The following is a 16,315-nucleotide window of genomic DNA, read 5'->3' as shown; positions in this document are numbered from 1 at the left end:
ATGTTTCATGACAACTGAAAAATATATTGAAAGAATATTTTCCGTAGTTTCCTTTCATTCCTTGAATTGGTTAATATACAAAAATATCCTACTCAAAATAGGAGAGTACAAAATATTACAAAATATTCTAACCTAAATAAGAGATTACAAAATATTTACATAATCTATCACACCCCCGAGCCGAAACGGAGGTTTACGAACGCTCGAGATCGTTACGAAAATCTTCAAAAGGACCGAGAAGACCTTTAGTGAAAATATCCGCAACCGATATCGGGACGGGATACGAAGGACCCGAACTTGTCCCCGCGCAACCTTCTCACGCACAAAATGAATGTCCATCTCAATATGTTTGGTGTGTCGATGTTGCGAATCGATTACCGTACAGACATATATGGCACTCACATTGTCACAATATACCAACGTAGCTTTGCGAACCGACAATGTAGTTCTAATAAAAGATTGCGAATCCAAAGAAGACTCGCAGACAACATTAGCTACACCCCGATACTCGCTTCGCCGCTGAGACCGAGAAAGAGTTGGTTGTCGCTTTCGACGACCAAGAAATCAAGTTGTCACCCAAAAATACACAATACCCCGACGTAGAACGACGAGTGTCCTGGACAAACCACCCTAACTGCATCGGTGAGGAGACAAGGTCGGTGATCGATGATGACGGGCAGAGATGCAACCCGTAATCAAGAGTGCCCCGAACATACCGCACAATCCGCTTAAGAGCAAGCATATGATCGTCCCGCGGTCATGCATATGTAAGCACACCCGTTGGACAAGATATGAAATATCTCGGTCTCGTGAAAAGCGAGATACCGAAGAGCACCGCGAGACTACGATAATGAATGGGATCTTCATGCAGGGAGCACCCGAAGTAGCAGTGCCGACCTTCGGTTTGGTGTCAACCGAGCGAGAGAGGCTTGCAAGATGACATACCCGCGCGATCAATGATTTCCTCCGCATACTTACGCGAGAGAGAGGAACATCCCCCCTTTGTGACGGGTCACAAGAATGCCAAGAAAATAATTCAAGGACCCAAATCCTTCATAGCAAATTCGGAACCAAGTCTATCCATGATGGAACGACGGAGAGCGTACCGAGACGCGGTGAGTATAATATCATTAACATAGCAGCAATATGTATGCCATTTCAAATTCCCGCATAGTAAATGAACAACGAATTATCGACCTTCGCTATTAGAGAAGCCAACCGAAAACACAAAATGCCGCAAACGTCTATACCAAGCACGTGGAGCCGCTTTAAGCCCATGTAGAGACTTACGCAATAGGCAAACATAATCAGACGTGCGATCCCGAAACCCACAGGCCGATGCATATCCACGCTTTGAGCACACCGTGAAGAAAAGCATTCTTCACATCCAGTTGATGTATAGGCCAATGCTTTGACAACGAAAGACTAAGAATAGTGCGGATAGTTGCCGATTTCACCACCGGACTGAACGTCTCACCACAGTCAATGCCAACCTGCTGAGTTTTGCCATCACCTACAAGTCGGGCTTTATGCCTCTCAAAATCACCATTAGACTTTTCTTTATGAGTAAAAATCCACATAGAACGAATAACATTAAAATTAGGTGGACGGGGGACCAAATCCCACGTCTTATTCCTAAAAGAGCATCAAATTCATCATTCATAGCCATTTTTTCCAATTCGGGTCACGAAGAGAGGCCAATGGGTTACGAGGTAGAGATTTCACAACCGTGGTATGTAAGTTAAACGTACGCTTAGGCTTGACAATACCCCGTTGGCCGCCGGTGACCACGGGCGGGACGGGAGCGGGGATAGGTGGCTGGACAGAGCAAGCGGACGGGGGGGTGGCCGGTTGGGCTGCCGGGTCGGTCGAGCAGGGTCGTCTCACCGTGGGACCGGGCACGGTGACGGGAGGCGGCGGAGAGCAGAGGGCTTCGGGCAAAGAAAGGCGGGGAGGCGTGGAGGGGGGGAGGCGCCGTTTTTTTTGGAGGTGATGAAAAATATAAGGCAGAGATCCCTTCATCCAAAAAATCGTATGTATGGGGTGGAGGAGTAGACAAAGGTAGCAAGGAAACCGATTCTCATCGAAAACAACATGACGACTAAGGATGATCTTATGTGACGATAATTCATAGCATTTGTAGCCTCTATGGTTCGACGGGTACCCCAAAAATACACAAAGGCGTAGACCGGGCCCCCGCAACTTATGAATCGTAGTTGACGGGAAAAGAGGGTAGCACAAACACCCAAAGACCCGAAGGTGCCGACGTCGGTTCCTCCTTATGATATAAAGCATGGAGGGGAGATTTATGGTTCAATAACTTGCTTGGTAAAATATTAAGTAGGTAAGTTGCCATTTGCAATGCATGATGCCAAAAGGAAGGCGGGAGAGAAGCGTGGGCAAGAAGAGTGCGCACGACATTATTGATAGATCGAATTTTCCTTTCGGCCTTCCCGTTTTGCGAGGACGTACGAGGACAAGAAAGACGAAAAGACATCCCATTCGACTCACAAAGACGCCAAAAATCATTATTTTCATATTCTTTCCCATTATCACATTGGACATTTTTGATTTCTCGTTCAAAATGCGTTCGGACATAGGCTCGAAATTCTAAAAACTTAGCAAAGACATCAGATTTCCTAGCTAAGGGAAAAGTCCACAAATATTTCGAGAAATCATCCAAGAAAAGAACATAATATCGATGACCCATGGAACTTAAGAAGAGAAGTCCATAAATCACTATGAATAATATCAAAAGGCATACAAGTGTTCGAATCAGATGGAATAAAAGGCAACTTAATATGTTTTCCAAGCACGCAAGAACGACAAATACTAGAGCAACTAGAATTATTACATTCAATGCTTTTATTTATCCTAAGAGAATTCAAAACTGACGCTCCCGGGTGACCCAAACGATCATGCCAAAGAGAAGAAGACAAAGCGAAGAAAGGTTGATGGAGAATTGGCTTGGTTTGTGATGGTGGTGGTGATGGGATATAGATCGCCCCCCGCTCTCACATCTCATTAGTGGCATCCCCGTCCGAAAATCCTTCCGCGTAAAACCCATATGGATCAAAATTAACGACACGAGTTATCGGTAGTGAACTTTCTAACAGAGATTAAGTTTTTAATGAGTTTTGGGGCGTGGAGGACATTTTTCAACGAGAAAGGAGGGTTTGGGGGAGGCAAATGAGTATGACCACAACCGCGAATCGAATTGAATGACCATTACGAACAACAATACCATGATGATTATTGCTCAAATTAGAATAAGACGAGAGATTACCATTCGTGGATGTCATGTGAGATGTGGCACCGGTGTCCATGTACCACTTCTGGTCTGAAGGATTCAAAGTCATCGTATGCATGGCCGATTCAATGTCCGTGGGAGCATGAGATGGGGCATACATCTGCTGAACCGGGGTAGCAGCATACGCCTGCTGCGGAGGCTGGGGAGTAGGGCCGAGAATGCCCGGCTGTTTGGCCGAGGGCCCTTGCGAAGACGTCGGCCAAGTGGACGGATACGGGCACGGTGGCACGGCCCCTATTGTGGCATCCATCCCGGCGTGGTGGGAAGCGCCACGGCCGGAGAGAAGGCCGACGCGCCAGCCGGTGGGCGGTGGTGGTGATTTGGCCATTGTGTCCACGGTACGTTCGGGCGGTGGCTGGTGATTTCCGCCGTTGTGTCCAGCGTTGCCGCGCCCGGCGCCGTTCGACTCGCCGACCGCGGCCTTTGTTGTTGTTATTTTTGCCCCGGTATTCACGCATTACCAGACAACGAGTATTATCAAAAGAATTAGTCGAACCTCACCACACGTGTGGCCCACCATCGCCGAAAGGCAGGTGGGCCGCCCGCACGCTTTTGTTCTCGTTCCTCCGAACGAGTGAGGAGCGCGCCTCGGTGAAAGGAGGCAATGGTTTCTTGTGACGAACCGCGTTCCTACACCCTCGAATGCGTCGGTGAGACCCGAGACAGCCGAAGAACAAGCGCGGAATCGCCGTCGAGCCCCCACATTTTTTAAGCGATCGGAGATGCTTCGAGAGCTCGACAATACGCAGACGCGGTCGGGAAGTCTTCCATCCTGGTTGAGAGAACTCTTGTTCGAGCATAACGGCACGGGAGTTTTGATGGTCCCGGAAGATATCACGCAAGCGATCCCGAAGCTTCCATGGCCGTTGCTCGTGTTCAAGAATAGTTGTGAGTGAGGTCATTCGAAAGCGTGGAATAAATCCACCGGAGCACGGTCGCATCAAGGGTCGACCAAAGTTCTTTGTCGTCGTCGGAGGAGGGCCGCCTCGCTTCCCTTTCTCCGGTGCGATGATATGGTGTATGACCCTATGGGATATGGCGTGGATCCAAACAATTCCGCCCATGTGCCGTATCGTGCATTCTCCATTTCAAGAACCACGGGGAATGTGATTACGGAGGATTGGAGATGGCGAAAGCGGGGTGGAAGGATGATTTAGAGGTGGACATAGTGGCGGAAAAAAAAAAAGGAGAAAGGTGGCGACGAGTTGGAGCTAGGGCGGCAGAGAGAGAGAGAGGAGAGGAAAAAGAAGAAAACCCTAGACTTCTCGATACCATGAAAGAATATTTTCCGTAGTTTCCTTTCATTCCTGAATTGGTTAATATACAAAAATATCCTACTCAAAAATAGGAGAGTACAAAATATTACAAAATATTCTAACCTAAATAAGAGATTACAAAATATTACAAAATATTTACATAATCTATCATATATGAATACAGTCAAACCTCTCTATAACAGCATCGTTGAGTCTGAATTTTTTTGGTTGTTATAGAGAATTGTTGTTATACATCTATAACAACATTTGCCATTTAAATAATAGTTGGGTGTTATAGGCAAAAAAGATGCATAAAATCTATTTTTATTTTTATTTTTTTAATGTTGTAAAGAAATAAAAAATTATTTAAATTTTAAATCTCAAAGATATGAATGCTTCACTAACTAAACAATAAAGAAAGTTAATACAATTTCAATAAATTCATTACTGAATGTATAAAGTTTTAAGCTCTATGACACACATTTTAAATCTACAGTACTTGAAATTAAATTCTTTCAAGATTGATGGGAGAAATTTATAATTGTAGCTTGTTTCATAGAATCCAATCTCTTAATGGTGATGTTGACACCCAATTTTGTCCCGCCTTCCCTAAATATTTATTTACATTTCTAGTATTTTTGACATTTTAAAAATTAATTATATTTTACTATGATTATTAGCCTTTATTAATATCGCGTTTCACTACTTTCGTTGTTGTTATTATTATTATTATTATTATTATTATTATTATTATTATTATTATTATTATTATTATCATCATCATCATCATCATCATTATTACTATTATTATTATTCTGTCATTATTATTATTACCGGTATTATCGCAACCCGCATTATAATCACTTCAGCATTTTTGCCAGTTTGTGCACACGCATCGCATTTATTTTTGCATAATTAAATAATAGCGTTTATTTATCTTTAAAATATTATTGCACGACTATTACAACGTCATATAATTTTATTATCTAAGCACTAATAATTACGTACTTTTATATTAAATAATATTTTGGCATCCGTTAATATATAATTAACTAAAGCAGGTCTTTTACTTGAATTCAGAAGCCTAAATTATTTCTTTCATCAGTCCATATTTTTAATCCAAATCTGAAATCAACCCACAAATACCCAATCCGTATGAAGCCATTTTAATACCCAGCCCAATATTTCTAATTCATCCTACCCAGCCCATTACCCATTAAACCCGACCCGGCCCAACTTATTAAACAAATGAAACCCTTAGGTTTCTTTTCTCCTTCAGCCGCATACACCCCCTTTCTCTCCCCTCCTCTCTCTTCTTTCCCTCTCTTCCCCTTCAACCAAAATGGAAAGAACGCAGAGGCCTTTTCGTTGAATCCAGGCCATGCATGGCCGATTAAGGGTAAGAATTAATTAGCCTGTCCTTTGCCCTTCAGAAATTCAACGGTTGAAGATTTCGTTTTTGTTGTTTTCCCCCTCTCCTCCGCTGGCAATCTGAAATCTTTAATACTTTTCGTCCGTCTGTAGAATTGAAATCCATCTTTTATCTGTTCCATTTTGTATTTTTCGTGACAAGCTTTAATGAATTTTGTCTGTTCTTCTCCCTTCTGATCGAAAATCCGAACGTTTTGAACTAAAATCCCGCCCAAGAATTTCAATTTTCAAATCCCAACCTAAACCCTAGTTTAAATCCCTATAAATAGTCGCTAGTTGGGTCGGTTAAAGGGGGGAGAAAAGAAAAAAAAAAGGGGGAGCCGCCTGAAAATTCCATTGGAATTAGAAGCCTTTCTTTTAGCCGATAAAATTCAAAAAAAAAAAAAAAAAAAAAAAGAGTTTTAGTGTCCAGCAATTATAACAGTTTCTGACATCGAGTCAAAATACTAAGTCACTTCTTTTGCTTTCATTTGCCTGATATTGCTACGAATCCGAGCACCCGCAAGTTCGGATTTGGTGGTGTTTCGAGATAGATTGGAGACCTGAAGCCTCATTTCGCTGCACCCAAGAAAGGTCGGTGACCTTATCTCTTCAATTAGCTTCGTTCGTTTAGCCGATAGTTAACCTAGTTATTTGCATTTTTTTAGTTACTAGATGTGCTATCAATCTGTTTTTCCTTGTTATTATTAGTAAGATCATGTATACGTCTGCCTTTAGTCGTCAGTTCATAAATATGTTGTCAAGTTTAATTCGTAATTTCCATTCATTTTTTTTTGGGTCGAAAGTAAAGCTTAAGTTGCCTATAAATTAAGCTAATGACATCATATTAGTTGTTTAGTTTAAGTTGACTAATATTATATATTAGTATATAAATCTGGACACATATAGAAATTTTAAAAGAAAAACACAGAGGATGCATAGTATCAGGGTGCTCAATTAGTGTTTAGATATGCTCTTTCGGATTAGCCCTTTATGTGTAAATGATAGTGTAGTTTTTCTGTATAAGCATGATTAGTCGCATCGCTGTTGATGTACACTTACACATAATATGATCATTTTAGTTTAATGTATATATGATTTGCTAGTTATGTGTTAAACCTGGATAATTAACGTATGTTTTGGTCAGTTGAGTATTAAAGTTACCAATTGGGGTTTAGTGTTGCCTATAGGGTTTGATATCCTGGAGTATTTAATATTATAGTTTATAAAGTGTTTAGTACTCCTATTCGCCTAATTCCTATCTGCTTGTGTTTAAGTGTCCAGTGAGGTACTGGTTTGATATCGTGATTTAAGCATGAGGTTAAGGTGTCAGTTTGTGTGTTGTTTGGGCCGTCTGGTATAGCATTGAATCTGTATTAGCGTGCGCTGTGAATTTCCGACTCTTCATGACATCGCACTCTTTAAAAGTCGCCCATGACAGTTCCTTTCTCTGTTTGTTAAGTTTGTTGAAGGAACCTTGCCCATGTAAAAGGATTAGAAAACAATATTCAAAGTCGGCATGCCTATTCTAAAGGCCTAATTTAGACTATAATGGATTGATATTTTTATGTGCAATAGGGCTCCTCCCCTGCTGCTTCCTGTCCATGATTCATATCTGTTCATTTCAAACTGTACCTGAATTTGCAGTGCATCACTTTCCTTTTTTTTAAAAAAAAATTAGCCTAAACTTGGCCAACTCGTATTTCATTTGTCTGCTAGCTTTGTACGTAAAGCCCATGACTGCCGCTATGCGATCCAGTTGAAGTGGTTTTGATTGTCTCTATATGTGACTGCTTTTTATTAGCTTTTAAGTTCTGAATATCGAGTATATCACTTATGTTCTGTTTCTTAAACGACTTCTATGAACTTTCTAAATGTGTCATGACATAATAGAACTAGATTTATTGAAAGTTTACATATTTGTTTTACTTCAATACAAACTGTGTGTACTGAAGGTACACCAAATATTGCTAGGTATGTACAAAGCTCTGTATACCCGTGGTATATATGAACTTGTATATCCAGCGTATATATGGTATATCTTTCGGTTATAATTAAAATTGGATCAGGTTTGTAAGGTCTGTTGTGCTTCGGTCCGCTCGATCTTTACGATTCTTATGTTGTAAGCATGTTGTGTTTGATTATGTATACTTAAATATACATAGCATATACATAATCTACTGATTTGTTTTGAATTTATATTTTACATGTTTAACCTCATTCATTGAGTAGATACTAATCCTTTTTCTTTTCGTTTTTGCATGAACCTCGCATACGAGTCCAAGGGACTCGTCTCCTTCCGTATTCGGAGTTGGGCTAAAAGCCCAACATGATCTCTTTCTGTCCAGCCTCTGCCCACAGCAGAAATAGAAAAAAAAAAAAAGGGAATTTTACATAAATGACTACATGATCTCTTTTAATATTTCTGTAGCTACGTTTCTACGTATTCAAAAAATGGCTCGCCGTATTCATAAAACGACCTAATAGATTCATGAATAGAATAAAAAAAAAAAATACAAATGTATTCAACTCGATTATATTCATGTCAAATGTATTCAACCCAAATTGTATTCATCTATACTACTTTTACATTGTATTCACTTTATTGTATTTAAAAATCAAGTTGGTATTCAAACAACATAAATACAAAAAAAAAATTGTATTCAACTTGTTGCATACAAATTTTTTTTTAGTGAAGGCAGATAATACACTAAAAATTGAATACATAAAAAAACATAGATGCACTAAAAATTAACAAAAACACTCCAAAAAACCGAATACAAAATAATAAAATGATTTTTGAGCCCAATTGCAGGTAAATTTTCTATGTACTCCATTTTCCATACGCTTACAAAAAAATTCTTTAGATCTGATCACACAAAATTAAAACACACGGTTACACTTTTTTTTTTTTTTTGTCACACTTTGTTTTTGTGAGTTGGGTTATTAGTGGCGGCACCGATTTTGGGCTGAACCCCGTTTTTGTTTTTTATTTTTTAGCCTTTATGAATATTTTTCTCTTTATTTTTTTTTTATTTCGTATATATTTGGGTTTTGCATGTGTCTCATCTTTATTTTAGCTAGAATAATTTTTATTTTTTTGTAGATTTCCCAAAAAAAAAATGCATCTACTTGTATTATGCAACTAACCCTCTACTTTGTTTAGCCTTTTTTTTTTATGCATTAGATGAATTATAGATGGGATTAGTGTGGTGGGTAGTTAATCTAAGGAGATTATTAATTAATCCCATAGGTTTTATTCTCTTCTTTTATGTTGAAACTATTTATAACATCTAATATTTATTTTATTTGGAATAATTGATTTGCAAATGGCATGACTATATATTTTAAATAAAAAGGAATCATATTTTATTCTTACTATCTTAAAGATTTTGAAACGTCACTAATATATGAATAGTAACTTAAGCATATTTTATAAACATCGTTCTCAAGATTCATCCAATTATACATATTTTTAGCCGAGTGTAGTTAAATAAATTAGTAAAAAGAAAGAAAACTCATCTCCTTTTGCATTCTATTTTATAAAATAAGTCTAGATTTTCTACATCACTATACTTATAGAATGTAATTTTATCCTAAATTTAAATTGGCTAGGTCTTCTCTTAAAAGCTTCTACTTATATGCGAATCATTATATTTTGCAAGTCTCATTTTCAAAATAACATTATTATTTAAAGTTTAGCAATATTTATAGTTTACTTTAAATAACATTCGAAGTCTCTTTTTGTGCAAATTATCCTACAAGTCTTGTTTTTAAAATAACATTTTTATTTAAAGCCTTAGCATATTTTAAAATTTTATTTTTAAACCACGTTATTATATTTTTCTTTAAAACCTTAGCAACATTTCTTAGCCCTTTTCTTAAAATTTGAAGCACCTTATTTAGCTTTAATTGGTTAACCTAAGTCTGGTCGGACAACCGTAAGTTAACGGATCCTAGAGGATGCCTAACCCCTTCCCTTTAGGATAATTAGAACCCTTACCTAGAATCACACTGGTTAAGCAGACTATTAACGGAGGTTAGTTTTACCTTAAGTTAATAATTAGGTGCCCTAATTCACCTTAAAATCAATTAGGTGGCGACTCCTTAAAAAGCAAAATAGGAATCTCCAATATGTTGTACCCTACTTTAACCCGGTCTAAATAGGGTATAACAGGTGATATGACACTTGAATTTACGAAGATTTACGTCTAAACTTTCAGAAACGCAGTATCAATCGCTTTCCTCAAGTAATTTAAGAGTTGAACCGTTGAATAACAAGAGGTCGAGTGTTCTTCACAAGACTTTCATTGTCATTTTTCGCTCTTGTTCTTCCACTCCAATGATATGGCAATAATCTTTTTTCGTGAAAGCTTCAATGATAGGAAGTGTTGCATCAAGCTCCACATATGTAATATTCTATCATAAATATAATATACTAAAGTATCAAATTAAACGTTTGGTTAAAATCTATACTACTTATTAATGGTAATCATAGATAGTCTATTTTTATAAAGATGGTTAATAATTATATTACCAAAAAAGATATACCGTTATATGTGGTAATTTTACAAAAGAAATAAGATCGTTATAAAGTTGGTGTCATGATCAAGAGGTGAAATGCCGCTATAGAGAAGTAAAATATAAAGATAAAAAATCGTTCCTAAAAATCTTACCGTTTATAGGTATATATATATATTGACGTCATATGTATATGTCTGACCTGTAGTTCTAATTTATGCAGTCTTATTCTTGTTTCTTTGTATTGCTAGTGAAATTACATATGTAAAAGCCGAAAATAACCACAAATATCGAATCAAATAGACAAAATTGAAACCGGTAAAATTTATAATCTATTGGTTTGATTTAATTTAAAATATTTAAAAAACTAAACTTAGGTGATTTTCATTCCTTTTAAACAAAAATCGAGTCAAGCTGCACCAGCACCACGAACACCCTAACGTGCATGACACGGGATTTGTCCAACAAATATACATTGAAATGCATATTTAGAGTCCTGAGTACCAACAGGGGATGTAGCTCAAATGGTAGAGCGCTCGCTTTGCATGCGAGAGGCACGGGGTTCGATCCCCCGCATCTCCATTCAATAGTTTTTCAATGTCTTTCTGATATGGTCAGTTCACCATGGGAGAAAAAGTGAAAGATATGGGAATTTGCATGAGGAAAGAGCTTTAACTTTCTGCATTTGTGTATATCTCCCCTTTTGGCAATGGACTAAGCTTCTTGTTTTGTTCCTAAGAATCACGGACTCTTTTTGTAAGTAGATAATTAATAGACTTGAAATTACATTCCTCTCTCCAGTTACTATCTTCTCTCTCAATATATGCTTGTGTAGGACTTTGGCCAATGATCCATCAGACATTTCATGGAATTCATAAGTCGGAGGATGCGTCCTCGCTACCTCCCACCAAGAATTGGACATATTGGCAAAGATCATCTAAAATTTGCACTTTCACTGAAATTTGAATTTGAAACCTCATGGTTCTTAACTCACTTCGTAGATCAATAAACCACCCTTGGGTGCATCTGCCTATTATTACTTTTTCATCAATTTGATTTACTCTCATCAGTATGCAAGTAAATTCAGAAAAGTTTCAATGCTGCTACAGTTCCCCAACTTCTTTGACCATCTAAATTCAGGGTCTTATTCTCATATACTAGCTTGTAAGAGAGAATAAGTGACATTCTCAATTCGTTAACATAAGATCACACCCACAGCAGTGACGTTTCATTGATGACCAAACAACTCCCATGCTCCGTTTTTCTGCACACTACTAGGGATTAAGTGAAAAAAATGAAACAAGGTTGATTTTTCATTCTCACTGTATCTTCTATTATTCACAATATACCAACGTTTTGTCCACTGTATACCACAAAGACAAAAAGAAACATCCCCATATGGATGTCACATAAATCATCAAAATACTGCAAAATTCACGATAATAATACATGTAACACTTGGAACATGTAGCACATAATTAGACTTCATTTGCACTATAAATACAATTGTATGAGCTCGTCATCGCTTACAACAGATGGGAGTCAGAACACCAAAAGCCGTGAATAATAGTGTAAGATACTGTGGCGGTGTATCATCACGAGCAGAAATTTCAACTTCAACCTTGGACAGAATTGGTACCCCAAAATCAATTGGACGTAAAGCTGGCACCATATCTTCTTAATCCAGTGGATAGAGACGCGCAAACTGTGCAGAGAAATTTGAATTTGTCAGGCAAATGAGTCAGGTAGACTGCATTCACTATCTTCTTTGGAGTAGTTTTTACAAAAAGCAACACCAAGAAGGTGGAAGCATTTTAATTTTTCAATCGTGTATGCGGTAAAAGAGTTCAATCAATCATCAAAAATAAAATCCTGACCAAGCATAGCTATAATTTTCCTAGCCTGCCATGTGTAGTTCAGAGAGCTTCTACATTAGTCTAATGAACAGAGGTAGCAGTTGTCACTGTGATTTATAAGTTGTGATGAACAGAGAAACGCTCCATATTTATAGTAGTCGTTAGCGAGAGCTGCCATCAGCCCGTCACTATGGGAAACATCCTTAATTCCTTAATTTATTTCATAGGCCGGAATTCATGATTGATAATATAATGATTTGAAATCCAAAAACAGGGTAATGGAGATATTTAAATTTTCTATAATAACAGCCTATTACATTTTTTCATGCCCCTTCGATATCTTATTAGTAAAACACTAGTCCCTTTAGAGTAAGAAAGCCCGCCCTTTCCTTAGTGGGCTTGGGATTAAAAGAATATTTGGAGCAACAAACATTCATTTCGCTCGTCCTTTGAATATAACCATCAAGGCTATTGAAGTGACTAATTGTAGCAAACCAAATTCTCAATACGTCTTATAAGTATAACTTATATTAATCCAAATACAATAGCAATACAATAGGAACTCTAGAAATAATAATAGGAATCTGACTGAAATACAAAGAAAATAGAAAGAAGGAGATGATAATCAGAGACAATGAAAATGGGGATGAGGAGAAACAGAAAGTTTAGACTCAACAATAGTTGCATAATCTCTTCAATAGGTAACTACTCCTTTTATCGTGTAACTTTGCTTAAACCGGATCGCAGTTTCGCAGAAGAAATCCACTCTATTGTTGGGTTGTTTAGTTCTCTTGCTTAGCCTCAACTTTACCTCAGGCCCAAGTCTATCATTGATTGTGTTATTGCTTGTTTGGTCTACTAAGCCTAACGGGGTTCATAACACTAATTCTTAAAAATAAAAAGAAACATAACTATTCTCGTGATAGAAATAAGGCAGTTGCATTAAGGAAGAGAATTAGAAATTTGATAAAGGTAATAATATATGGTTTTAATGCGATTTATAATATATAAGTTGCACTATGCAATTTATAATTGCATTTACTGAATTCAACACATCTTTGCCAATACAATATCCCACCATTTTTGGTAATATTTTCCCTTTCTTTTTCATTCAGAAATCCTTTCTTCGCCCCCTCCATGTATTTTACCATTTTCGACGGTGAACGAAGCTTCATCCTATGATTTAATTGTGATTATAAATAAGTGTTTTAAACATATAATTATATCGTATTGGTTACCTAAATAAGACGCATTCTATTTCTTAAAAGGTCTTATGAAAGCTAGCTAATGCTATTTTCCTTAAGGGGTTAAAGGAATTTGGGTCACTGAGAGATTGATAAACTTCTGACATGGTTGGTGGTGTGGTCACATACCACTCATTGAAAAAAAAATATTGATGTAAAGTTGTTAACTAGCTTAACATATTTGTCATATGTCTTTGGAGAATGAGATATAGAGCCCGTTTGGATTTTATCGACTTATAAGCCGACTTATGTTCGTTTTCACTTTTTTTTGTTTAGGCTGGCCAGAACTTAAAGTCATTTTCTTAAAAATAGTTTCAAAAAAATAATTGGACCCATTTAACTTACTTTTATCCGTTACACCTCGCATTTTTGCACATTTGAATATTCCGAGCCTAATGGCCAAGTTAGGGACAAGGTTATAAAATTTTTTTCAGAATGCAAGTTGCGTATTCATTTCTAGTGGCATGGAATATTAAGGAAAAATTTGGGGTTAAAAATTAATTATGGAAAGTTAAGAGTTCATGAAATTAAAGGTTAAGGTGGAGTGGGCCATAGGGCCACATGTTTTATTATTTATGGAAGTATAAGGTGATAATTTAATCATCTTTGTCATTTTCATGCGGGGGGTTGAAGAAACTTGAGGAAAGAAAAAGAAATTTCTAGAGAATTGGAGAAAGACGAAAAAAAAAAAAAAAAGTTAAGAGCACATGATACCTACTATGTGCACATATATTTATATATATATGTGTATAAGATGACAATTAGTCATCTTAATCAATCGCGACTCCTAGAAATTTCAAAAATGCGAAGAAAAATGAAGAAGAAGAAGAAAAACGTCAAGGTGCTGTGGGTCGTCGAAGCGAATTTCACCACATATAGTTGCTCATGAAAATTGTTTCTTTCAAGCTTTCATACTAATTGGAAGGTCCTCTACAACGTGGAATAGTTGATGGAACAAGAAAACCGTTCGTTCTTGCGAAACAAGTCTTAGCCGAGTGGAGAAGATGATTGGAAAAGGTGAAGTTTAACTTTCTTTCTCATGTTTCATGGATAATTTGAGCATGTTGTGATATGTGAAATGAATGAAATTTATGAAAGTATGGTGTGTGCATATGTGTGGCCGTGTGGTGTGTGTTGTGTTAGAGTAAGAGATTAAGTGTATTCCACATGTTTATGTGTTGTTGTAATGTGTAGAGAATGAAGGAAACTCATGGAATGTTGTATGTTGTGTTGTGGCCGAATATGAGCCTTAAGTCAAGAATTCAATGCGAGTATGAAAGTGAGAAACCAGTCCTTGATCTTTAGTTCTATTCCTTAGCTATGGTATTATTTTCTAAAGATTTCGAAGTCTGCAAATAAACGCATATGATGTCCATGATCTCATTCCATGTTTTCTTTAATGATATCTGTCCGTTGATAGTCTCGCCTTAAAATACTCGTTCTCGCAGCGAGAGGCGAGACAAAGCGATCCGGTTAATCCGTAATGTAATCGGAGGTCACCGACCTTACGTCACTCCGGCAGTACACACTGACCGTCCTTGGGCTCCCGTAAATCTTCAATTTTTATATGATACGTATATGTGGGGAATGGGGAGAAATCGTTTCCACCGATTCGGTGGATTCCCGTCCCGGACGCGGGATGCCGGACGCGGGATATGGGAGAGCCGTACGCGGGCGTACATTTTTATGTGATGTATGATATATATATAATATGATATACTTGAGACAACCGCCGGGGAGGGGGGGGGGTGGGAGCCGATGAATTCGGCGTACGTAAATGCGAGTAAAAACCGTTTTCGAAAGTATACGTATTCTATGTACAAGAATAAGAAACACCGTGTTCGAGAAAAGAAAAAGAAAAAGCTAGGCATGCGTGGCCTCACGCCACAGTGGCACTCACGTACAAGTTACTCCTTTATCCATGATACGGTCTATGTTTCCATACGATTATTACTCTCTTAACGAATTACTGATTTTACACGTGATATGTTCAATATGTACGGACTCTGACTTTACGTGATATGTCTCGTATGTCTACAAAATACTCTCTTTACATAATATGCTACGGCTATCTTACTATGTTATTCTTATTCCTTTTATACTAGGTACATTGCTCGTGCGACCTATTCGGGGGGGGCTGCGTTTCGCTCTTTCATGCGGTACACCAAGGGTTGAAGTTAATATAGAAGACGTTCCGTGAAAGTTGTCGCTCCCGTTGGCACAGGTGTGCCGAGTCGGAAATACACGTGCCGGGTTTACGATTACGATTAAGAGACTTTGCGAGGGACGGAGTCGTGGGTACAGTCGGTACTGTCGGTGTCGTGCCAATGATAATAATCGGTTGTATTATGATATAAGTTTTATACGGTTACAAATTCGATTTGCTCGGAAAGCAACAGAAAGAATATTTTTTTTAAGCTTTGTCATGTGTATTTGACTTGGAGGAAAAAAAAATTTACGCATAGAATAAGAGTCAGAGGGTTCGCTCGGCCCTAGGTAAGGGTCGGGTGCCCATCACACCCTGATCAAGATTGGGGTGTGATAAAGTGTTATCGAGCTGGAGGTCGGTCGAGGTTGTACGCAAAGTCGTGTCCAGGGTAAGTCACATTTTATGGGTGTGATGCGGCACATTTATAAACATGAGGTGCGGGCATTTAGGAATGGTTGACCTTCTTTGTCTTGTGATCGTGCGATAGAGCCCAAGTCATAAGAAATAAG

General features: G+C 37.9%; 1 non-coding gene across 1 annotated transcript; it reads left to right on the top strand.

Moving 5' to 3' along the window:
* Positions 1–11,006: 11,006 nt before the first annotated feature.
* On the top strand, positions 11,007–11,079 carry TRNAA-UGC (transfer RNA alanine (anticodon UGC)). The gene has a single exon. It is a non-coding gene; the product is annotated as a tRNA-Ala (tRNA).
* Positions 11,080–16,315: the final 5,236 nt, after the last annotated feature.

The sequence above is a fragment of the Lycium ferocissimum genome, chromosome 5, assembly GCF_029784015.1.
Source record: "Lycium ferocissimum isolate CSIRO_LF1 chromosome 5, AGI_CSIRO_Lferr_CH_V1, whole genome shotgun sequence".
Classification (NCBI taxonomy): Eukaryota; Viridiplantae; Streptophyta; class Magnoliopsida; order Solanales; family Solanaceae; genus Lycium; species Lycium ferocissimum.
This window is presented reverse-complemented; position numbering and strand designations above follow the sequence as displayed.